The sequence below is a fragment of the Engystomops pustulosus genome, chromosome 4 (assembly GCF_040894005.1).
Source record: "Engystomops pustulosus chromosome 4, aEngPut4.maternal, whole genome shotgun sequence".
Taxonomy (NCBI): domain Eukaryota; kingdom Metazoa; phylum Chordata; class Amphibia; order Anura; family Leptodactylidae; genus Engystomops; species Engystomops pustulosus.
In genome coordinates, this window is record NC_092414.1 from 41,940,694 (window position 1) to 41,964,769 (window position 24,076).

Below are 24,076 nucleotides of genomic sequence, written 5' to 3' on the forward strand. Positions count from 1 at the left end.
TACATTATTCAGGTTGAGCTTCTTTCACCTGGTGGAGAATGGAAATCCTGAGAAATCCAGGCTTTATTCATCTTCATAAGCGTCAGCCTGTCAGCGCTGTCAGTCGACAGGCGTGTACGCTTATCGGTGATGATGCCACCAGCTGCACTGAAAACCCGCTCGGACAAAACGCTAGCGGCAGGGCAGGCAAGAACCTCCAAGGCGTACAGCGCCAGATCGTGCCACCTGTCCAGCTTTGAAACCCAGAAGTTGTAGGGAGCTGTGTGATCATTTAGGACGATGGTATGGTCAACTACGTACTCCCTCACCATCTTTCTGTAAAGATCAGCCCTACTCTGCCGAGACTGGGGACAGGTGACAGTGTCTTGCTGGGGTGACATAAAACTGGCAAAGGCCTTGTAAAGCGTACCCCTGCCAGTGCTGGAAAAGCTGCCTGCTCGCCTACTCTCCCTCGCTACTTGTCCCACAGAAGTACGCCCTCTGCCGCTAGCGATGTCAGAAGGGAAATACTGTTTCAGCTTGTGCACCAGGGCCTGCTGGTATTCATGCATTCTCACACTCCTTTCCTCTCCAGGGATGAGAGTGGAAAGATTTTGCTTGTACCGTGGGTCCAGGAGAGTGAATACCCAGTAATCGGTGCTGGAATAAATTCTTTGAACGCGAGGGTCACGAGATAGGCAGCCTAGCATGAAATCTGCCATATGCGCCAGAGTCCCAAAGCACAAGAATTCACTCCCCTCACTGGCCTGACTGCCCATTTCCTCCTGCTCCAACTCCTCCAACTCCTCTTCTTCTGCCCATACACGCTGCACAGTGAAGGACTGAACAATGGTCCCCTCTTCTGTCTCGCCAACATTCTCCTCCTCTTCCTCCTCATCCTCCTCCACCTCCTCCGATATGCGCTGAGAAACAGACCTGAGGGTGCTTTGGCTATCAACAAGGGAATCTTCTTCCCCCGTCTCTTGTGACGAGCGCAAAGCTTCCGACTTCATGATGACCAGAGAGTTTTTCAACAGGCCAAGCAGCGGGATGGTGAGACTGATGATGGCGGCATCGCCACTGACCATCTGTGTTGACTCCTCAAAGTTACTCAGCACCTGACAGATATCAGACATCCACGTCCACTCCTCATTGTAGACTTGAAGAAGCTGACTGACCTGACTACCAGTTCTGGTGGAAGTTGACATCTGGCAGTGGACAATCGCTCTGCGCTGCTGGTAAATTCTGGATAACATGGTTAATGTTGAATTCCACCTCGTGGGCACGTCGCACAACAGTCGGTGAGCGGGCAGTTGGAGGCGGTGCTGCGCTGCCCTGAGAGTGGCAGCATCTGTGCTGGACTTCCTGAAATGCGCACAGATGCGGCGCAACTTTGTGAGCAAATCGGACAGATTGGGGTATGTCTGATGGCACCATGCCCACGGATGGTAATTCGGAGGAGGAGGTGGAGGAGGGGTGGGAGGAGGAGGAGGCATAGTAGGCCTTTGAGACCTGGACCGAGGTAGGCCCCGCAATCCTCGGCGTCAGCAGTATATGACCAGCCCCAGGGTCAGACTCGGTCCCAGTCTCCACCAAGTTAACCCAATGTGCCGCCAGCGATATATAGTGGCCCTGCCCAGCAGCACTCGTCCATGTGTCCGTGGTCAGGTGGACCTTGTCAGAAACGGCGTTGGTCAGGGCACGGATGATGTTGTCTGACATGTGCTTGTGTAGGGCTGGGACGGCACATTGGGAAATGTAGTGGCGGCTGGGGACCGAATACCGAGGGGCAGCCGCCGCCATGAGGTTTCGAAAGGCCTCGGTCTCTACCAGCCTATAGGGCAGCATCTCCAGGCTAAGCAGTTTGGAGATGTGGACGTTGAGGGCTTGGGCGTGTGGGTGGGTTGCACTATACTTCCTTTTGCGCTCCAGCGTCTGGGGTATGGAGAGCTGAACGCCGGTGGATGCTGTGGAGGATCGCGGAGGCGAAGATGGGGTTTTCGCACGGGAGGTGTTTGGGCCGGGGTCCTGGGCAGGGGGCTGACTAGCAGATGACACAGGGGAAGGAGCAGTGGTGTGCCCGGCCGGAGGTGAACGGGCTTGGTGCCATTGAGTGGGGTGTTTAGCATTCATATGCCTGCGCATACTGGTGGTAGTTAAGCTGGTAGTGGTGGAACCCCTGCTGATCCTGGTTTGGCACAGGTTGCACACCACAGTCCGTCGGTCATCCGGTGTTTCTTTGAAGAACCTCCAGACTTCTGAAAATCTAGCCCTTGCCACGGGAGCTTGACTACGTGAAACAATTTGCGCTGATGCACCAGCTCTGGCCCTGCCTCTCCGTCTGGCCCCACCACTGCCTCTTCCAAGCACTGTGTTCACCAGGCCTATCAACCCAGCTTGGGTCTGTCACCTCATCATCCTCCGATCCCTCAGTCTGCTCCCCCCTCGGACTTCCTGCCCTGACAACAACTTCACCACTGTCTGACAACCGTGTCTCCTCATCGTCCGACACCTCTTTTCACACTTCTTCTACTACGTCAATAATGTCATCATCACCCACAGACTGCGACCGGTGGAAAACCTGGGCAACGGAAAATAGCTCAGCAGCAACCGGACAAGTGGTTTGTGACTGTGGGAAGGGTCCAGACAACAGTTCCTCAGAGTATACCGGTTCAAATGCCAAATTTTGCTGGGAGGGGGCAGACTGGGGGGAAGGAGGGAGGAAATCAGCAGACTCTGCCTAATTCAAATCAAACCCCTAATAAATTGTCCCACTTCGGTGTTTGAGGTGGATATGTGTGTCACTAAGAGCTAAACACAACGGTCGCAAGTCTCCCTGCAAATTCCTCACAATATGGTACTAGCTGCACTACTAATGGCAGCAAGCCCAGCCACAAGCAAACCAAAAAAAAGGAAAATATAATGCTATTGTAGGCCTAAATAAGCCGTTCGGGTTCTCCTATGGCTATTTTCTAGCCTACACTGAAAGCACACTGCTTTGCCAGATTACTTTGAGTTCTAAAAAGAAATAAAAGTAAAAAAAAAAAAAAATCAGCAGACTGTGCCTAATTCAAATCAAACCCCTAATAAATTGTCCCACTTCGGTGTTTGAGGTGGATATGTGTGTCACTAAGAGCTAAACACAACGATCGCAAGTCTCCCTGCAAATTCCTCACAATATGGTACTAACTGCACTACTAATGGCAGCAAGCCCAGCCACAAGCAAACCAAAAAAAAGGAAAATAAAACGTTATTGTAGCCCTAAGAAGGGCTGTTGGGTTCTTGTAGAATCACTCCTGCCTAACACTATTCTAATAGAACACCCTAACGCTTTCCCTGACAAGCAGCAGCTCTCTCCCTAGCGGCATCCAGACAGAGAATGATCCGAGCAGCGCGGGCAGGGGCTAGTCTATTCCAGGGTCACCTGATCAGGCCAGCCAACCACTGCTATCGACGTGTAAGGGAACCACGTCATGCTTGGTGGAGTGCAGAGTCTCCTGGCTTGTGATTGGCTCTGTTTCTGGCCACCAAAAATCACAACGGCGGGAGATGCCATTTTCTCAAGCGGGCGAAGTATTCGTCCGAGCAACGAGCAGTTTTGGGTACGCTAATGCTCGAACGAGCATCAAGCTCGGACGAGTAAGATTGCTCATCTCTACTCAGGCCCTTTGAAGATACCACGTTATTTGTCAGTCACCAGGACTGGCAGGAATAACGTCATTCCGCTGCTTCTTGTCCTGGAATAGATGCTGTAAAATTTGTCTGGTCAGGGCACTGGAGAAGTGGCGACTACATTTCATGGCCACAAAAGTCCAGTAGTGGCTGAACTGGAGGAGGAGGACATTGGAGCACAAGCAGAGTCTGGTGAAATTAGTGGTTTTTCTACTCAGGTGACCGGAGAGGAGGAGCAGGAGCATCCGGAGGAAGAAGAAGATGAGGCAGATGGCTCAGAAGCACCATGGCAGTATACAGTGGAGTTGGAGGCCGGGAGTCCCTCAGAGTCACTTGCGCAGATGGCCCGCAGCATGCTTCTTTGCCTAACTAGTGACAGTGGAATATTCAACATCCGGCATAGGGATGAGTTTTGACTCTCCACCCTTTTGGACACTCGCTACCAGTCCAAAATGGTTGCCTTTTTTCCAGCTGCTGAGAGAGAGAAACAACTGGTGTACTATAGAGAAATAATGTGTAGACAGTTGGCCACTGCCTATGTGCACCATTGTCAATCCTCTGTCAGGTCTGACCAAGGGATTCCTGGCAGTCATCGCTCACGTACTACTGCCACGGCTGCTGTGGAGAGATGTGGGGGTAGGAGCAGTAGCAGCTCCATCATCAGTCTGGAGTCCTTAATGAGCAGCTTCCTTCACCAAACTAGTGAGGAGGGTAGCCGCCACCAGCGGCAGCAGCAGGATGTGGAGCAGACCCTGCACCAGCAGGTGGTGGCCTACTTGGACAGCATTCTACCTCCCCAGGGAGAGCAACTTGCAGCTGTCCTGCCCAGCCAGTAGTGTGGCATCAGAACAGGTGTTCAGTGTGGCAGGGCCCATCGTTACCCCAAGGAGAACCTGCTTGTTCACCCGTAATGTGGAGAGACTGACCTATGTCAGAATGAATCGGGCATGGATCAGCCAGGATCTCAACACAGCAATGCCTTATGTGTCAGATTAGATTAGCCATGACGCTTCTCCCAAATGTTGAGAAATGAGTATGGATTCTAACTACCTGTCTCAGCCCCTATTCTGATGCTGCCACCTGCCTGATACCACACATCTGTAACCAGTTGCTCCATCTGCATCCCACCATCTTTACCAGGGACTAGAATTGTCACCCACCTCCACACTCTGTCATTGTGCCACTCTCTGACCTCCTGATGCTGCTACTGCTGCTGCCCACCTACACACACTGTCATTGTGCCACTCTCTGACCTCCTGCTGCTGCTGCCGCCGCCACCTCCACACTGTGTCATTGTGCCACACTGAGGTCTACCATGTTGCTGCCACCTCCATTATTTGTCATTGTGCCACTCTGCGACCTACTCATGCTGCTGCTGTGATTTCCAGAATATTTTTACCCTCCACCACTTTATGACGTTGCCACTATGTTTGGTTTTCCCTTCATTTCATCTGTCAGAAAGAATAAAAAAAGCTTCAGGAATGATAGCCAAAAGCAGGAGTGGATATTGATTTTGACATATATCAGCAAAGGGTGGATAAAGAGGGTAGATATATTTTTTTGTTTGGGAAACTTTACGGTGGTATGGTTACATTGGCATTTATTTATATTCCGCCCCTTTTTCTTTTAATGTACTTAAAGACCTACTTGGATTTATTGAAGACTAGGGAAACTGTGCCCTAATGATCATGGGTGATTTTAATGCCATCATGGATAAGGGTCGAGATAAGATATCACTGGACAGCAAGCTAACAATCGGGGGCGAGGGTAAGGCGCCACTGGCTCGGTTTTGTGAAGAGCTGGAATGGATAGACGTTTGGCGCAGTTTGTACGGTAATCGTAGAGCCTTTTCCTGTATGAGCCGTTCCTATGGCACTTTATCCCGTATTGACTTTTGTCTCAGGTTTGACTCAGGTTTCTATAAGAGAATTTTGAAAATGTCCTACGAAAGCTGCCCGATATCGGATCACAGCCCCGTTATGATCTCCGTTAAGACATATGAAGGAAAGAAAGAACGTAGCTTTAGGTTGAATCCGTACTGGATCTCGATTCTGGAATAACAGATAGATATGGAGAATATTACCCAGGAATTCTGGTCCAGGAACTCTCAAGAGCAGGACAGTACAGTACTATGGGACTCTTTCAAAGCATTTATTAGAGGAATATATAGCAATAAGATCAGCTACGCCAGAAAGATCTTCGGAGTTAAGGAAAAAAGATTGAAGGAAGCTTTGGAGGCGGCTGAACAAGCGGTCATTTGTTTACCCGGGGAAGTGAATAGACTAAAGGTCAATGAGGCAAGGGCGCAGTTACAGGAGTTTTTGGACCAAAAAGCCCAACATAAAGTTTTCTTTCAGGGCCAAAAATATTTTGTGGAGGGCAGTAGATCTGGCAAATTATTGGCAAATATGGTGCAGTCCTCTGGGGCTGGTGGCAGAGTTATTGCGGCTATCAGGGATCAGGATGGCACCATAAAGAATGCCTCGCGACAGATTGCACAGGTGTTTAGGAGGTTTTATTCCAGTTTATATAGGACACAGATAGTAGTACAAGGGATAGAAATTGATAACTTTTTGGGGAAGGTGTCATTTCCAATAATATCTCAAGCCCAGAGGGACCATTTGGATTCTGAGTTAACGCTGGAGGAGATCTCTGAGGCATTAAATTTATGCATTAGAGACTCCACCCCAGGCCCCGACGGGCTCCCCTTTAGCTTTTATAGGAAACATGAGAAAGCACTGCTCCCACGTTTGCTGGAAACATTTAAGGCAGGGTTTCTTTCTGGTTCGGTATCAGGGACGATGGCGGAGGCCAATAATATACTAATTCCCAAGAAGGGTAAAGACGAGTTGGAAGTGGGGTCGTTTCGCCCAATATCATTATTAAATACTGACCTAAAAATACTGGCGAAGGCCTTGGCATGTAGACTACAGAAGGTAGTCCAGGACATTGTACATACTGACCAGAAGGGGTTTATCCCTAACAGAAGGATCAGTGAATGTATGCTTAGGATTTACTCAGCTATAGAGATGGGCCGGGGGGATCTCCGCTCCATCCTGTCTTTAGACGCGGTTAAGGCGTTTGACAGGGTGGAGTGGAGCTTCCTCTGGCTTTGTTAAAAGCATGTACTGTTGTTCGGTAGCTAGAATAAAAGTGGGAGACCTTTTTTCTGATTTCTTTTTGTTATCTAGGGGCACCCGTCAGGGGTGCCCGCTATCCCCACTCTTGTTCGCTTTGAATATAGAACCCCTGGCAATCATGATTAGGGAGGATCCTGGGATTAAGGGGGGAGGGGCTTGTGGCATAAAGGACAAGATTTGTCTATATACAGACGATATGGTAATGTATCTCAGCGACTCTTTGCAATCTGTCCCGAGAGTATTTCAGTTAATTAAAGAATTTGGTAGATATTCAGGGTTGGATATCAACTGGCAGAAGTCGATACTCTTGCCACTATGTCCAGAGGTCCAGGAATATTTCTCTAATAAGAACTTACTACTATGCATGGACCAGTTTAAATACTTGGGTACGATGGTTACTCGAAGAATAAGTGATTTTGAGAGTACTAACTTAAAACCTTTGCTACAGGAGGTTAGGCGCAAGGTAGGGACCTGGAGTAAAATGCCACTCACAAAGGCTGACAAGATAGGTTTAATTAAGATGATCCTACTCCCTAAGATTTTGTTTACACTATCTGCCTGTCCAATTTGGATAGATGAAAGTTTTTTTAAGTTACTGGAGGCCATACTGAATGATCTGATATGGGGCCGAAAGCGAGTTAGGATAAAGATGTGTTATCTATATAAAGCAATAGGAGAAGGGGGTTTAGGCCTCCCGTTTTTTAAGGGATATTATTTGTCAGCCCAGTTAGGAAATTTCGTCAAATAGGAGATGAATTCAATTTTGGTGAATCTGGTAGATCAGACGGAGGGTAAAGTTGGCAGCATTTTTGAGCTACTAGAATCCTCTTTGTTTCTTGAGGCACCGTTTTCTAAATGGGATATTTGTAATTCTTTCTATAAGTCTTGGGTATGTGTAAGCAGAACCAAGATCAAGGGAGTGGTAGTAGTGTCTAAAAACAATGGGGCACATTTACTTACCCGGCCCATTCGCGATCCAGCGGCGCGTTCTCTGCACAGGATTCGGGTCCGGCTGGGATTTAAGATGGTAGTTCCTCCGCCGTCCACCAGGTGGCGCTGCAGCGCCGAAAATAATCTTAACGCCCCGGAATGCACCATCCCATAGAAGGTGAAGGTGAGCGCTCCCCAAGCGACAAATTTCCGTTTTTTAAATGCGGCGGTTTTTCCGAATACGTCGGGTTTTCGTTCGGCCACGCCCCCCCGATTTCTGTCGCGCGCATGCCGGCCCCGATGCGCCACAATCCGATCGCGTGCGCCAAAAACCCGGGGCAATTCATGTACAAGCGGCGCAAATCGGAAATATTCGGGTAACACGTCGGGAAAACGCGAATCGGGCCCTTAGTAAATGACCCCCAATATCTTTATTAAATCACATAAAAATGCACCACAAATTAATGCGACAAACAATACAGAAAATTGTGGTTACCTGTCTAATATGGTGTATAAAGGCATGTACCAAACGGAATAACATATAAAAAAATAGAGTACATTATCTGATATTAGTGATACCTCGATAAGCCTACCGTGGTTCAGACGTACTCGAATCAACAATGGGAGCAGGAATGGAGTGCAGACCGGTGGGAACTATCCCTATCGGTCCCCAAATAGACTCCCGCTCTAACAAGAGCAGTACCAAACTGTCCCTGTATTATTCGCTAATCCTCATCCAGATCCGCCTCCCTGACGCGTTTCATCACCATTGGAATCCTCAGAGGGATTTGCGTTTGAGGTAGCTATGAAGAAAAAAGGTTTGCACTTATTTATAAAAGTGCTTGAACTCGTGCAGGACTTGCTGTATGCCCAGCCCTTTAAGAAGCCGCTAGTGCCGCGTCCTAGTGGTGGATCGCGGGACTGTATCCATGAGCGGTGTGGCAATAGGTTGGCGCCGACAGAATACGCTTCCGCCTTTTTAAAATCCTGACTCCGCCCACACGTCCCCCGATTGGTCCGTGCCATCCCAGCTTGTGATTGGTCAGCGCCGCTAGCGTTGCGGACCAGAATGGAAACCGGCCTAAGACCGACCGGGAGACAGTGCGCATGCGCGTTTTTTGCTGCGGGAGTCGTGTGGACGAGTCTCCTAGGAGACGCATGTTCCCCAGAAGGGCTTAATCTTAAGTTTGTGTCTGGTAGGAGTTACATCAGACAAAACAAATAGTAACATATTTAGGAAAAATCATTAATCTACAGATGAATCTGACAATTGTGTTACATTTGAGAACAAGACAATTACTGGTATAACATTATTAAAGAGGTTATTAATTAGCACACAGGACTGACGATTGTATTCCCTTTATAAGGGTGACGTCCTTCTACACGTTGGCTCTCCTCAGTTATAGGAAGGGCGCAAAGGTGAACTGCTCATTTAACCCTTTCGGTGCCACAGTGTCCAAAGTGTAAATCCACCTCACCTCTTTTTGCAATATGAGTCTGTCCCAATCCCCGCCTCTCTCTGGGTAAGGTATCAGGTCTATCCCCATAAATCGTAGGGCCGTGGTGTCCCCATTGTGGTACATGGAGATATGATTGGAGAGGGGTTTATCCCTCTTATGTGTTATATCACCTAGGTGATCTCCAATTCTTCTCCTAAGTTCTCTGTAGGTTTTACCCACATATTCCAACCCACATCTACAAGTCGCTTTGTAGATGACACCCACGCTCCTACAGTTTATGTAGTCTTTTATCGTGTGTGTTCTCCCTGTTACATTACTCACGAATGTCTTACCAGTTTGTATGTAAGGGCATGCCACGCATCCCCCACATTTGAAGCATCCCTTCACTCTCCTATCTAGCCATGTGCCTTTTGGTGTAGGGGGTCTGAAATGGCTATTAACCAGTCGATCTCTAACAGACCTGGTTTTACGATATGTGATAAGAGGGCGAGGACCGATTATCTCTTTAATGTCTCTGTCCATTAGTAAAACGGGCCAGTATTTTTCGAGGATTTGTTTAGCTTCGTTTGCCCCATTATCATAAGTGGCTATAATCCTCGTATTACTGTCTTCTCTCCCACGTTTTGATTCTTTTGGAGGGCCTTGTAGAAGTTCACTATGATTTTTTTTGAGGCAATTTTGATAGGCCTCCCTGAGGACCTTGTCGGGATAACCCCGTTCTCGGAACCTGGTTCTCAGGTCGTTAGCCTGGGTACGAAAATCTGCCTCTGTGCTGCAGTTCCGGCGTACCCAAAGATATTGGCCCCTGGGGATGCCTCTCCTAAGTGGGAGAGGATGGTGACTGTCCCATTTTAGAAGGGAGTTTGTGGCCGTGGGTTTTCTGAAAATGGATGTATTCAAACATCCACTTTTTGATTTTGTTATCATGACATCCAAAAATGGTAATTCTCTTTGATGTATTTCTGATGTAAAACGTAAACCTATATGATTTTGGTTCAGATGGTTAACAAAACCCCCAAAGCTCTCCGCATCTCCCTTCCACAAAATGAATATGTCATCGATGAAACGTAAGAATAGTTCGACATGTTCCAGTCCTGGTGGTGGATTATCACAGAAGACTTGTGTAGCCTCCCACCAGCCCAGGAGCAAATTGGCATAGGAGGGAGCACAGGGGCTCCCCATAGCCGTGCCCCTGAGCTGGTGGTAAATACGGCCATCGAAGAGAAAGACATTCCTGGTTAAGGAGAATTGTAGTAGATCATGAATCAACTTATTATGTGTTTGACACTGCGTTCCCCTGGTGGAGAGAAAGAACTCCACTGCCTCCAGACCCCTGTCGTGGGGAATGGAGGAGTAGAGGGCCTCCACATCAATGCTCCCAAGTAAGGTGTGTTGGTCCACTATTACTCCGTCTAGATGACGCAAAAGGTCTGAAGTGTCCCTCAAATAGCTTGGGAGCGCGGTAACGGGTGTAATATGGTGTCTATGTAGATCCCAATATTTTGGCAGATGGAGCCCACCCCTGACACTATTGGCCTTCCCTTTAGAGGCGTGACTCCCTTGTGTATTTTAGGGAGGCAATAAAAAGTTGCCATTACAGGATGGGTGGGAAGTAGAAATTTAAATTCGTCTTCACTGATCAGGTTATTCTGTCTTGCGGTCCTCAATATATTTTCTAATTCAGACCTATACTCCCGTAGAGGATTGGATTTCAATATTTCGTATCCGTCTGTGTCACTCAATAATTCTTTGCATAGTTTCCAATATTCTTTAGTGTCAAGGATCACGATATTCCTGCCTTTATCAGAAGGCTTAATCATTATTTCTCTGTCCTTCTCTAGGTTGCAGAGAGCCTTAATTTCACCTGTCGTGCAGTTATATGTAGGATTTTTGACTGATAATTCCTTGAAGTCTGCACTGACCAATTCAACAAAAACATCTATATAGGAGCATTCCCCTTGTGGTGGCATCTTTTTGCTTGGATTCTTAAGGGTAGTGAAGGGTCCTTCCCCAGGGAGTTTTGGTTCTGAGTTTTCCAAGCTCGTTAATAATCTCACCCCTTCCACAAGATCTGGGGGGATCCCTAATTCTTGACCTGCTCTCTCAATGTTTTTCTTAAAGAACTTTTTCCAGTTTACCTTACGCGCGAATAGATGAATGTCCCTGGTCCAAGTGAAGGCGTCAAAGTCGGATGTCGGGACGAATGAGAGTCCTTTTGATAGGATCATCAATTCATCGTCTGTCAGGGTCTTTTTGGAGAGGTTTACTATTTGGGGGGAGCGGTTTGATTGGGTGTTGTATTTCTGTTCCTCAGGGGGTAGGGGTTCTCTAAAAAACGGTTTCCCGTCCCTCTTGTTCCACCCCTCCCAGTTTGGGACTGCTCTTGTTAGAGCGGGAGTCTATTTGGGGACCGATAGGGATAGTTCCCACCGGTCTGCACTCCATTCCCGCTCCCATTATTGATTCGAGTACGTCTGAACCACGGTAGGCTTATCGAGGTATCACTAATATCAGATAATGTACTCTATTTTTTTATATGTTATTCCGTTTGGTACATGTCTTTATACACCATATTAGACAGGTAAAAACAATTTTCTGTATTGTTTGTCGCATTAATTCGTGGTGCATTTTTATGTGATTTAATAAAGATATTGTTTTTAGACACTATTACCACTCCCTTGATCTTGGTTCTGCTTACACATACATATAATAGGAGTGACGTAACACTAACTTTGGAATTGGTTGTATTGCTCATTATATAAGTCTTGGGTAGCACTAAAGGAGATGCTAGGCACTCAAGGCTTTCTAGAAGAGTCACCATTGTGGCTTAACGATAATTTGCCTGATCTAAAATCCCTACCGGGTAGTGGGTTCTGGGTTAAAAGAGGTGTGAAGTACATATCACAAGTAGTATCTGAAGATAAGGTTATTTCGTTTGAACAATTAAAAATTAAATACGGGTTGCAAGGGAATCATATATTTAGGTATATGCAACTGGCTCATGCACTGAAGAGGGGTAAACACCTGATTAAATTAAAGAAAGTATCACACGAATGTTTGGAGCTGATCAGAACAGCCACGAGCACTACTAAAATAGTATCCAAAATTTATAGGCACTAGAGATGAGCGAACATGCTCGTCCGAGCTTGATGCTCGGTCGAGCATTAGGGTACTCGAAACTGCTCGTTACTCGGACGAATACTTCGCCCGCTCGAGAAAATGGCAGCTCCCGCCGTTTTGCTTTTTGGCGGCCAGAAACAGAGCCAATCACAAGCCAGGAGACTCTGCACTCCACCCAGCATGACGTGGTACCCTTACACGTCGATAGCAGTGGTTGGCTGGCCAGATCAGGTGACCCTGGGATAGACTAGCCGCTGGCCGCGCTGCTCGGATCATTCTGTCTCTGGATGCCGCTAGGGAGAGAGCTGCTGCTGGTCAGGGAAAGCGTTAGGGTGTTCTATTAGCTTACTGTTAGGCAGGAGTGATTCTCAAAGAACCCAACAGCCCTTCTTAGGGCTACAATAACGTTCTACTTTTTTTATTTTAATTTGCATCTTTTACCATTTTGTGAGGAATTAGCAGGGGGACTTGCTACCGTTGTGTTTAGCTCTTAGTGGCACACATATCCATAGCAAAGACCGAAGTGGGAAAATTCAGTAGGGGTTGGATTTCTATTAGGCAATAACTCAGTGTCATCTCATCTGGCATAGTAGTGTGCTTCCTTTGATACTTGGCTAGAAAATAGCCATAGGAGAATACAAACAGCTTCTTGAAGCCTACAGTAGCGTTCTATATATTTGATTTCTGGTTGATCTGCTGGTGGCTGTAGTTTCTGCAGTGCATGTACTTGCCAATTCTGAGCAATTTGTAGTGAGACTTGCGACCGCTGTGTTCTGCGCTTAGTGGCGCACATATCCATAGCAAAGGCCGAAGTGGCAAAATTCAGTAGGGGTTGGATTTCTATTAGGCAATAACTCAGTGTCATCTCATCTGGCATAGTACTGTGCTTCCTTTGATACTTGGCTAGAAAATAGCCATAGGAGAATACAAACAGCTTCTTGAAGCCTACAGTAGCGTTCTATATATTTGATTTCTGGTTGATCTGCTGGTGGCTGTAGTTTCTGCAGTGCATGTACTTGCCAATTCTGAGCAATTTGTAGTGAGACTTGCGACCGCTGTGTTCTGCGCTTAGTGGCGCACATATCCATAGCAAAGGCCGAAGTGGCAAAATTCAGTAGGGGTTGGATTTCTATTAGGCAATAACTCAGTGTCATCTCATCTGGCATAGTACTGTGCTTCCTTTGATACTTGGCTAGAAAATAGCCATAGGAGAATACAAACAGCTTCTTGAAGCCTACAGTAGCGTTCTATATATTTGATTTCTGGTTGATCTGCTGGTGGCTGTAGTTTCTGCAGTGCATGTACTTGCCAATTCTGAGCAATTTGTAGTGAGACTTGCGACCGCTGTGTTCTGCGCTTAGTGGCGCACATATCCATAGCAAAGGCCGAAGTGGCAAAATTCAGTAGGGGTTGGATTTCTATTAGGCAATAACTCAGTGTCATCTCATCTGGCATAGTACTGTGCTTCCTTTGATACTTGGCTAGAAAATAGCCATAGGAGAATACAAACAGCTTCTTGAAGCCTACAGTAGCGTTCTATATATTTGATTTCTGGTTGATCTGCTGGTGGCTGTAGTTTCTGCAGTGCATGTACTTGCCAATTCTGAGCAATTTGTAGTGAGACTTGCGACCGCTGTGTTCTGCGCTTAGTGGCGCACATATCCATAGCAAAGGCCGAAGTGGCAAAATTCAGTAGGGGTTGGATTTCTATTAGGCAATAACTCAGTGTCATCTCATCTGGCATAGTACTGTGCTTCCTTTGATACTTGGCTAGAAAATAGCCATAGGAGAATACAAACAGCTTCTTGAAGCCTACAGTAGCGTTCTATATATTTGATTTCTGGTTGATCTGCTGGTGGCTGTAGTTTCTGCAGTGCATGTACTTGCCAATTCTGAGCAATTTGTAGTGAGACTTGCGACCGCTGTGTTCTGCGCTTAGTGGCGCACATATCCATAGCAAAGGCCGAAGTGGCAAAATTCAGTAGGGGTTGGATTTCTATTAGGCAATAACTCAGTGTCATCTCATCTGGCATAGTAGTGTGCTTTGATACTTGGCTAGAAAATAGCCATAGCAATAGGATAGCATTGTTTGGTTTTAAAAACTCAAAAAAAAACAAAAAACACAAAAAAAAAAAAAAACACAAAAAAAAACAAAAAAAAGTAAAAAAAAAAATAAAGTTATAACTCTCATTTTAAAAATGTTTAACCCGAGGGCTAGGGGTAGAGGACGAGGGCGGGGACGTGGGCGTCCAACTACTGCAGGGGTCAGAGGCCGTGGTCCTGGGCGGGGTGAGACACCACCTGCTGATGAGGGAGCAGGGGAACGCCGCAGAGCTACACTCCCTAGGTTCATGTCTGAAGTTACTGGGACTCGTGGTAGAGCACTGTTGAGGCCAGAACAGTGCGAACAGGTGATGTCGTGGATTGCTGACAATGCTTCGAGCAATTTGTCCACCACCAGTCAGTCTTCCACGCAGTCCACCCATGTCACCGAAATCGCCACTCCTCCAGCTCCTGCACCTCAGCCTCCTCCCCCCCAGTCTGCCCCCTCCCAGGAAAATTTGGCATTTGAACCGGCATACTCTGAGGAACTGTTTTCTGGACCCTTCCCACAGTCACAAACCACTTGTCCGGTTGCTGCTGAGCAATTTTCCGATGCCCAGGTTTTCCACCAGTCACAGTCTGTGGGTGATGATGACCTTCTTGACGTAGTGGAAGTGTGTAAAGAGGTGTCCGACGATGAGGAGACACGGTTGTCAGACAGTGGGGAAGTTGTTGTCAGGGCAGGAAGTCCGAGGGGGGAGCAGACTGAGGGATCGGAGGATGATGAGGTGACAGACCCAAGCTGGGTTGAGAGGCCGGGTGAACACAGTGCTTCTGAGACGGAGGAGAGTCCTCGACCTGAACAGGTTGGAAGAGGCAGTGGTGGGGCCAGACGGAGAGGCAGGGCCAGAGCTGGTGCATCAGCGCCACTGTCAACTAGTGAAGCTCCCGTGGTGAGGGCTCTTGCGGCGAGGGCTAGATCTTCAGAAGTGTGGAGGTTCTTTAAGGAAACACCGGATGACCGACGGACTGTGGTGTGCAACATTTGCCAAACCAGGCTCAGCAGGGGTTCCACCACTACTAGCTTAACTACCACCAGTATGCGCAGGCATATGAATGCTAAGCACCCCACTCAGTGGCAACAAGCCCGTTCACCTCCGGCCGTGCACACCACTGCTCCTTCCCCTGTGTCAGCTGCTAGTCAGCCCCCTGCCCAGGACCCTGGCACAAAAACCCCATCGTCGCCTCCACGATCCTCCACAGCATCCACCAGCGTTCAGCTCTCCATACCCCAGACGCTGGAGCGGAAACGCAAATATAGTGCAACCCACCCGCACGCCCAAGCCCTTAATGTGCACATCTCCAGATTGCTTAGCCTGGAGATGCTGCCCTATAGGCTAGTAGAGACCGAGGCCTTTCGCAACCTCATGGCGGCGGCCGCCCCTCGGTATTCGGTCCCCAGCCGCCACTACTTTTCCCGATGTGCCGTCCCAGCCCTGCACCAGCACGTGTCAGACAACATCATCCGTGCCCTGACCAACGCCGTTTCTGACAAGGTCCACCTGACCACGGACACGTGGACGAGTGCTGCCGGGCAGGGCCACTATATATCGCTGACGGCACATTGGGTTAACTTGGTGGAGGCTGGGACCGAGTCTGACCCTGGGGCTGCTCATATACTGCCGACGCCGAGGATTGCGGGGCCTACCTCGGTCCAGGTGTTTCAGGCCTACTATGCCTCCTCCTCCTCCCACCCCTCCTCCACCTCCTCCTCCGAACTACCATCCGTGGGCACGGCGCCATCAGTCGGTAGCTCTAGGCACAGCAGCAGTGCCGTCGCTAAGCGACAGCAGGCGGTGCTCAAACTGCTGAGCCTAGGCGACAAAAGGCACACCGCCCAAGAGCTATTACAGGGCATCACGGCGCAGACTGATCTGTGGCTGGCACCGCTGAACCTCAAGCCGGGAATGGTTGTGTGTGACAACGGCCGTAACCTGGTGGCGGCTCTGCAACTCGGCAGACTGACACATGTGCCATGCCTGGCCCATGTGTTAAATCTGATAGTGCAGCGTTTCCTCAAGACATACCCCAATCTGTCTGATTTGCTCACGAAGGTGCGCCGCATCTGTGCGCATTTCAGGAAGTCCAGCCCAGATGCTGCCACTCTCAGGGCAGCGCAGCGCCGCCTCCAACTGCCCGCTCACCGACTGTTGTGCGACGTGCCCACGAGGTGGAATTCAACACTGACCGTGTTATCCAGAGTTTACCAGCAGCGCAGAGCGATTGTAGACTGCCAGATGTCAACTTCCACCAGAACTGGTAGTCAGGTCAGTCAGCTTCCTCAAGTCTACAATGAGGAGTGGACGTGGATGTCTGATATCTGTCAGGTGCTGAGTAACTTTGAGGAGTCAACACAGATGGTCAGTGGCGATGCCGCCATCATCAGCCTCACCATCCCGCTGCTTGGCCTGTTGAAAAACTCTCTGGTCAGCATGAAGTCGGAAGCTTTGCGCTCGTCACAAGAGACGGGGGAAGAATATTCCCTTGTTGATAGCCAAAGCACCCTGAGGTCTGTTTCTCAGCGCATATCGGAGGAGGTGGAGGTGGAGGAGGATGAGGAGGAAGAGGAGGAGAATGTTGGCGAGACACAAGAGGGGACCATTGTTGAGTCCTTCACTGTTCAGCGTGTATGGGCAGAAGAAGAGGAGTTGGAGGAGTTGGAGGAGGAGGAAATGGACAGTCAGGCCAGTGAGGGGAGTGAATTCTTACGCGTTGGTACTCTGGCGCATATGGCAGATTTCATGCTAGGCTGCCTATCCCGTGACCCTCGCGTTCAAAGAATTTATTCCAGCACCGATTACTGGGTGTTCACTCTCCTGGACCCACGGTACAAGCAAAATCTTCCCACTCTCATCCCTGGAGAGGAAAGGAGTGTGAGAATGCATGAATACCAGCAGGCCCTGGTGCACAAGCTGAAACAGTATTTCCCTTCTGACAGCGCTAGCGGCAGAGTGCGTACTTCTGCGGGACAAGTAGCGAGGGAGAGTAGGCGAGCAGGCAGCTTGTCCAGCACTGGCAAGGGTACGCTTTACAAGGCTTTTGCCAGCTTTATGTCACCCCAGCAAGACACTGTCACCTGTCCCCAGTCTCGGCAGAGTAGGGCTGATCTTTACAGAAAGATGGTGAGGGAGTACGTAGCTGACCATACCATCGTCCTAAATGATCACACAGCTCCCTACAACTACTGGGTTTCAAAGCTGGACATGTGGCACGAACTGGCGCTGTACGCCTTGGAGGTTCTTGCCTGCCCTGCCGCTAGCGTCTTGTCCGAGCGGGTTTTCAGTGCAGCTGGTGGCATCATCACCGATAAGCGTACACGCCTGTCGACTGACAGCGCTGACAGGCTGACGCTTATTAAAATGAATAAAGGCTGGATTTCTCAGAATTTCCAATCTCCACCAGGTGAAGGAAGCTCAACCTGAATAATTGATCCACTCCTCCTCCTCCTCCTCATTTTCCTCCTTCTCCTCCTCTTTGTACAGTAAAGCAGAGGAAACTGGCTATTTTTTGACAGGGCCCACTGGCTCTTGCTATAGTACTTCATGCATTTAATTTTTCTGGAGGGCCACCTACCCGGTCCTCTGTTTGAAACAATTTTTGTGAGTGCCACATACAGGCACTCAATCTATTCCATTTTTCTGGAGGGCCACCTACCCGGTCCTCTGTTTTAAAAAATTTTTGGGACTGCCACATACAGGCACTCAATCTATTCCATTTTACTGCAGGGCCACCTACCTGCTCCTCTGGTTTGAACAATTTTTGGGACTGCCACATACAGGCACTCAATCTATTCCATTTTACTGGAGGGCCACCTACCTGCTCCTCTGGTTTGAAACATTTTTGGGACTGCCACATACAGGCACTCAATCTATTCCATTTTACTGCAGGGCCACCTACCTGCTCCTCTGGTTTGAACAATTTTTGGGACTGCCACATACAGGCACTCAATCTATTCCATTTTACTGCAGGGCCACCTACCTGCTCCTCTGGTTTGAACAATTTTTGGGACTGCCACATACAGGCACTCAATCTATTCCATTTTACTGCAGGGCCACCTACCTGCTCCTCTGGTTTGAACAATTTTTGGGACTGCCACATACAGGCACTCAATCTATTCCATTTTACTGGAGGGCCACCTACCTGCTCCTCTGGTTTGAAACATTTTTGGGACTGCCACATACAGGCACTCAATCTATCCCATTTTACTGGAGGGCCACCTACCTGCTCCTCTGGTTTGAAACATTTTTGGGACTGCCACATACAGGCACTCAATCTATTCCATTTTACTGCAGGGCCACCTACCTGCTCCTCTGGTTTGAACAATTTTTGGGACTGCCACATACAGGCACTCAATCTATTCCATTTTACTGCAGGGCCACCTACCTGCTCCTCTGGTTTGAACAATTTTTGGGACTGCCACATACAGGCACTCAATCTATTCCATTTTACTGGAGGGCCACCTACCTGCTCCTCTGGTTTGAAACATTTTTGGGACTGCCACATACAGGCACTCAATCTATCCCATTTTACTGGAGGGCCACCTACCTGCTCCTCTGGTTTGAAAAATGTTTGGGACTGCCACATACAGGCACTATCCAAATTAAATTGTCTCCATAGCAGCCTCCACACGTTGTCTCCATTGCTACCTCCAAAAGTCGTCCATATAGCTGCCTCCATACATCGTCCCTTTATCAAACGAGGTGTGTCAGGCAGAAATTTGGGTTGTTTTCATGGATTCCACATCAAAGTTGTTAACTTTGTCGCCACCCTGCTGTGTTATCCACAAAATATACTGGCAAACTTTTACCATTTAGGGATATTATTTCAGCGCTTCTTGCGCATCTGTTTACATTCCCCTCACCCGGCATATCCTAAACTTATAAGAACGCTACTACACTTGATCTTATACAAAAGGTTCTTAGAAGTGCTGTTTGGGGAGTAGCCTAGAGACAGGGGCTTGGATTGGCGAAAGCTCGCCTGGCAGCGGAACGCCAGCTCCATGCGCATCATGCGCTTCTTGCGCATCTGTTTACATTCCCCTCACCCGCCATATCCCAAACTTATGAGAACGCTACTACACTTAACTTGGTGCAGGCTGGGACCGAGTCTGACCCTGGGGCTGGTCATATACTGCCGACGCAGAGAATTGCGGGGCCTACCTCGGTCCAGGTCTCAAAGGCCTACTATACCTCCTCCCACCCCTCCTCCACCTCCTCCTCCTCCGAATTACCATCCGTGGGCATGGCGCCATCAGTCGGTAGCTCTAGGCACAGCAGCAGTGCCGTCGCTAAGCGACAGCAGGCGGTGCTGAAACTGCTGAGCCTAGGCGATAAAAGGCACACCGCCCAAGAGCTATTACAGGGCATTCCACATCAAAGTTGTTAACTTTGTCGCCACCCTGCTGTGTAATCCCCAAAATATACTTGCAAACTTTTACCATTTAGGGATATTATTTCAGCGCTTCTTGCGCATCTGTTTACATTCCCCTCACCCGGCATATCCTAAACTTATAAGAACGCTACTACACTTGATCTTATACAAAAGGTTCTTAGAAGTGCTGTTTGGGGAGTAGCCTAGAGACAGGGGCTTGGATTGGCGAAAGCTCGCCTGGCAGCGGAACGCCAGCTCCATGCGCATCATGCGCTTCTTGCGCATCTGTTTACATTCCCCTCACCCGCCATATCCCAAACTTATAAGAACGCTACTACACTTAACTTGGTGCAGGCTGGGACCGAGTCTGACCCTGGGGCTGGTCATATACTGCCGACGCAGAGAATTGCGGGGCCTACCTCGGTCCAGGTCTCAAAGGCCTACTATACCTCCTCCCACCCCTCCTCCACCTCCTCCTCCTCCGAATTACCATCCGTGGGCATGGCGCCATCAGTCGGTAGCTCTAGGCACAGCAGCAGTGCCGTCGCTAAGCGACAGCAGGCGGTGCTGAAACTGCTGAGCCTAGGCGATAAAAGGCACACCGCCCAAGAGCTATTACAGGGCATTCCACATCAAAGTTGTTAACTTTGTCGCCACCCTGCTGTGTAATCCCCAAAATATACTTGCAAACTTTTACCATTTAGGGATATTATTTCAGCGCTTCTTGCGCATCTGTTTACATTCCCCTCACCCGGCATATCCTAAACTTATAAGAACGCTACTACACTTGATCTTATACAAAAGGTTCTTAGAAGTGCTGTTTGGGGAGTAGCCTATAGACAGGGGCTTGGATTGGCGAAAGCTCGCCTGGCAGCGGAGCGCCAGCTCCATGCCAAGATCCAACTAACATAGTTTTAACTGCAGCACCTTTAATCTACTACTAGTTCACTGCCTCCATACATCGTCCCCTTATCAAACGAGCTGTGTCAGGCAGAATTTTGGGTTGTTTTCATGGCTTCCATGTTAACTTTGTCGCCACCCTGCTGTGTAATCCACAAAATATACTGGCAAACTTTTATCATGTACCGATATTATTTGAGCGCTTCTTGCTCACCTCCTTTGGTTCCTCTCTGCCACCCATTGGTTTGAAGCCTGAGTCCATTTAGGGTATGTCGCCATGACACTCTCTAGCCTGCTGCCGCTGCCTCTGCATGCCGTCCCCTATAGTGTCAGGGTCAATTATTGGATGTTTTAGATGCTATCTAGCTTCATTCTGTCACTCTGTCATGGCCATGCTGTTGCCCATAATTTTGGCATAATGGTGCGATTATGCAGCCTCAGAGGCATCCATGCATGCTGCCCCTGCTGTTTCCTGTCCATTTCCGTGGTGTTTCCATCCTTTTCTGAGGTTCCCAGGTGTTTGGCCAAGCTTCCCTGTGCAGAGCCTTGGTCCCCTTGAAAAATGCTCGAGTCTCCCATTGACTTCAATGGGGTTCGTTATTCGAGACGAGCACTCGAGCATCGGGAAAAGTTCGTCTCGAATAACGAGTACCCGAGCATTTTAGTGTTCGCTCATCTCTAATAGGCACGTTGTGAAGGAGCACTCAAATAAGTTTGTTCACGGGTCAAAGGCAAAATGGCAGGAGGAGACTGGGGCACTCGAAAGCATTGAATGGGGGAGGATTTATAGGAATATGAAGGGATGTTCACTTAATTGGAATTTTAGGGTGATACAGTTCAGCACGGTTCATAGACTCTACTACACTTCAGCGTTATTATATCGAATGAAAGTCCGTGAAGACTCATGCTGCTATAAGTGTAACGGGCTGGACGCTAGTTTCCTGCATGTAGCCTGGGAGTGCCCTGTGATGAGGGAATTTTGGCTAGAAGTTTTTAAACACACCTCCGCTAATTTGGGCTGGCAATGTGTTCCATCAGTCAGAACTGCTATTCTCGGGTTAATTGACTACGAGGGGGTCGACAGGGTCGAGAAAGACTTAATAGCAAAGGTGATGAATCTAGCACTAGTTTGTGTAGCTCGCAAAAGGGGAGCTAAAGAACCTCCTTCCAAAACTCTTTGGTATAATTTAACACTAAGAGTGGCTCAATATGAGAAAATATTCCCTTTTTTTTTTTTCTTCTTTTTTTTTTCTTCTCTTCTCCTGCTGAAGGGTGGGGAGGGAGGTTGAGGGGGGGTTAGAGGAGTTGTTGCTGCACAAGGCAGGGTCCTCGGCTGTTGATAAATCGGGGACCATGCCGTCTTAAGTGTTTTGACTTATAAGATAAGTAAAAATACAGCTATGCAATGCAAATTGTCTGTAAGATGAATATTTCTGTATAAGTATTGGTTCAACAACGAACTCAAGACACAATGTACGGTTGTTTTATGTAACATGTTAATTACTGAATAAAGAACTTCTTTAAAAAAAAAAAAAAAAAGCAGGAGTGGATACAGAACACAGAGGACATGCAAATATCCCTTTTACTGGTCCTAATCTCCTGCATGGGTCTTCCACCCATCTGCAAGACATTCTAAAAAATAGCCAGGAAACTGTGCATGCACTGCAGCCATTCTTACAAAGCCAAGCACACCTCAACATAGACTGATATGCAATGTTTCCACCCGTTGGAATTCAATCTCTGTTCTGTATCAACTCCTGTTTGTTTTTGGCTTTAGTAATACTGATGGATTATTGACCCATTGAAAGCGGACACTGATGGATAAAAATGTTGGCAATTTTCATAAAAATGTGAAAAATTGCACCCACAATTCTAAGCCCCACAACAACCTAGAAAAATGAGAGTATGCTTAAAAAGCCATGCCAACATAAAGCAGACATTCAGTAAATGTTATTTTGGTGCTATTACTATCTACTTGAAAAGGAAAGAATTTAGAATTTTTTTTAAATTTTATTTCATAATTAAACGGAAAATATATCATCCAAATATTTCTACTAATTTGAAATACAATGTGAAATTTGAAAAACAGTCTCAAAATTAATTGGATATGTTAAATCATTTGAAGGTCATAACCACTTATAGTGACACAGGGCAGATTTAAAAAATCAGACTTGTTCTGGAAGCCCTACAGTGGCTTGGTCCTTAAAGGGTTAAAAGTTATTACCAGTATCAACAAAAAGAAGTGGTGACAGGGTTAAAATGAACCCTGCAAATGAAGGAAGCCAAGTGGATTTTATCTTTTTGCACCCAACATCCCTTAGGCATGATGGCAGAGCATGCAACACGTATCCTTGCTTAAGCAAAACAGACAATCCAAAGTAAAGAATAGGGCATGGTAGGGAACATAGCTAAGGCCATAGGCAGGACATTTTTACTAATATCTGATGGAGAATCTATAGAAGTAACTAGGAGAAAGAAGGGAGTAAGGTCATGCACAAATCCATGAACCAGGAGAGAACTACATGACTCAAACACTGGGGCTCATTTACTAAGGGTTGCACACTTTCCTTTCATCAGATTTTGCACCCTTTTCGGGGATTACACAGCTTGGACAGGTATTTTACAGGTGTTCGCGCTGGGATTTTGTAGCACACAATTGTTTTCTGGTGCAGCTGTGCTGGCTTCCATGTGACACAAATTGGGGGACGTGTCGTCAGACAATCCAACAAATCTGGATTGAGCGCGGAATGAAACTTTCAAATTGTGTTGCAAGCCCATGCACTTACATGCACCAGTGAATAGATAGTAAACTCAATCGAACCTGAGCGGGGAAGCAACACATGCAGGATATCGGGCGCATGATCTAAGTGAATCGCACACAGTTAGAGATGAGCGAACATACTCGTCCGAGCTTGATGCTCGTTCGAGCATTAGCGTACTCGAAACTGCTCGTTGCTCGGACGAATACTTCGCCCGCTCGAGAAAATGGCATCTCCCGCTGTTTTGCTTTTTGGCGGCCAGAAACAGAGCCAATCACAAGCCAGGAGACTCTGCACTCCACCCAGCATGACGTGGTACCCTTACACGTCGATAGCAGTGGTTGGCTGGCCAGATCAGGTGACCCTGGAATAGACTAGCCCCTGCCTGCGCTGCTCGGATCATTCTGTGTCTGGATGCTGCTAGGGAGAGAGCTGCTGCTGGTCAGGGAAAGCGTTAGGGTGTTCTATTAGAATAGTGTTAGGCAGGAGTGATTCTACAAGAACCCAACAGCCCTTCTTAGGGCTACAATAACGTTATACTTTTTTTTTTTTATTTGCTTGTGGCTGGGCTTGCTGGCACTAGTAGTGCAGCTAGTACCATATAGTGAGGAATTTGCAGGGGGACTTGCTACCTTTGTGTTTA